We start from the raw sequence: 2,500 nt of genomic DNA, 5'->3' as shown, positions 1-2,500 counted from the left end.
TACTTCCCAGTTTTACTTTCAAACACACTTCTTCCCAAACTAGCAAATTTCCTTTACCTATCCCATGAATTCTCACACTCGAACATCGCCTTTTCACCTCCCAATTGTACCGCTCTATCTCCTTGATAACAGACATATTCACTAATGACACTTGTGTGCCTGTATCAATTAAACTACAGTATTCATTCCCATTTACATCCTCATACATCATCATTCTTCCTTTTACACCATGGATACAAATGTTTACTCACCTATCAATAGGGTTATTCTTGTCACACCTATGTTGATCTTTGCTATCTTCCATGCTCATACCACTCAGATTCAAGTCACTCGGGCAATCCTTCTCACTCAACAACTTGCAACATCTTTCATTACATTGTAACCTCAATATATACTCCCTTTCAGTCTCCTTATTTACCCCGTATTGCATCGGACGATACCACCCAAAATACAAATAAATAGTGACACCATACAACATACTTACTATCAACAATACTTTTGATAACAATTCACCCTCAAGCACACTATCCCCCTCCTTATATGCCATTTCTTTCGATACTTCATTCCTAACACTCATTCTAAGCTCATCTACACTAGCAGGTATATCCCTATTCGAGCCCTTCAATTTCAACTTACTCAACCCACTCGAAATGCATTTATACACCATGTCATCCCCTTCAAAACTTTGTACCACCACTAAATCTTCCGGCAACCTTTCAAAATTACTATCAATCTCGCTACTATCTTCTATCTTACCATGCATGTTTGACATCGCATCTGCTATCACGTTCTCACTACCAGGTACATATTCTAGCTTAAAGTCAAATTCATTGAAATCCTCTATTGTCCTCGCAACCCTAGTATTCATAGAATTTCCTAATCATGTACACTAGGGGCTGATGGTCAGTATGCACAATAAATTTCACACCATACAAAAATACCTTCAACGATTTCACGCAAAACCGTATCGCAGCCAACTCCCTTTCAATCGTGGAATACTTTCGCTCAGCCTTATTAAATGCTTTACTTACATACGCTATAACTCTCAACTGTTCATCTCCATTTATTCTTTGCAGTTGAACCAAGCAACCACCCATACTAATCCCACTAGCATCCGTATATAACTCTAGCATACTTGCATGTTCACTATAGTCGGGAAAGGCCAAAGTGACGTCTCTCGCGTCTTCTTCTTTCAGCTTTTCAAATGCTTCTATCACACGCTCATCCCATTTCAGTCTCGTACTATTTCTCTTACCTGTCCACTCATTCAAAGGCTTCCCTATTCCCAAACAATCTCTGACAAACTTCCGACCAAATTCTATCAACCCAAGAAAACCTCTCAACTCACACACTGTACGAGGACGTGGAAATTCTCTCACCTTACTCACAAAATTATCACTCTTCCTTATAACTGATTCAATCACCACATGCCCAAGAAATTCCACCTCCCCGGCCAACCACGTACACTTTTCAAGCTTAACTTAAACAGCAACTTCTATCAAACGTTCTAATACTGCTTCAAGCAACTGCATGTGTTCTTCAACAGTCTCACTCGCAATCAAAATATCATATATAAAAACAGCCACCCTCTGTCGATCAAACCTAGCCAAAACAACATTCATCGCCCTCTGGAAGGCAGCAGGTGCATTAGCAAGGCCAAAACTTAATCTTCTTAACTGATAGTGACAATTACTACTCGAAAATGCCATAATGGGCCTGCTCCCCTCTGCCAGAGACATCTGGTAATAGCCCCTAACTAAATCTAACTTTGTAAAAACTTTCATACCATGCATCTTATACACACAGTCAGACACTACATTAATTGGGAAATGTTCTTTATTAGTTACTTCATTCACCTTCCTATAATCAATACACATACGTAAACTTCCATCCGGCTTTCTTACAGGTACAATAGGGCTATTCCAGGCACTCTCACTCCTTTCTATTACACCCATTTGTTTTAACTCCTGGCACTCCTCTTTTATTTCTCTAGCAATAGGCGGAGAAAAATGTCGGAGACGCTGATATAGGGGGATATCAGTACTAAGAACTATCTTAAATTCAGGAAGCTTTTTCCCCCAAAATCCTCATCACCATGACTCAAAAGTCTCCGTCTATCCCATAACAACCTATACAATTGTTCCCTTTCTCCCTCACTTTCATTCTCATCTACATTGATTCTTTCTTTCAAACTTTCACAGTCCCAATCGTCATCCTGCTTTATCTGACCTGTCGTAACATGTCTCAATTTAACATACCTTCATCCTGTACATTGACCATCGTATACATACATCCCATGCAATCACCCTCACGCATACCCCGTATTCTCTTCCTCCTTACAGTCGGCAACAAGCTCACATACACATTCGGCTCCTGCAAATTCAAAATACCATCATACACATGCACACTTTTTTTCACTAAATTACTTGCTCTCGAACCTTCCACTACGTACTCACAATTGTCACCATTGGCAATTCCCAGACTATTCGGCCATGCAACT

General features: G+C 40.0%; 1 protein-coding gene across 1 annotated transcript in view; it reads right to left on the bottom strand.

Moving 5' to 3' along the window:
- The window catches only part of LOC137655437 (putative neural-cadherin 2), a 275,648-nt gene that overhangs the window by 185,461 nt on the left and 87,687 nt on the right, over positions 1-2,500 (bottom strand). The window lies entirely within an intron of this gene.

This window comes from Palaemon carinicauda, chromosome 16 (assembly GCF_036898095.1).
Source record: "Palaemon carinicauda isolate YSFRI2023 chromosome 16, ASM3689809v2, whole genome shotgun sequence".
NCBI lineage: Eukaryota > Metazoa > Arthropoda > Malacostraca > Decapoda > Palaemonidae > Palaemon > Palaemon carinicauda.
This window is presented reverse-complemented; position numbering and strand designations above follow the sequence as displayed.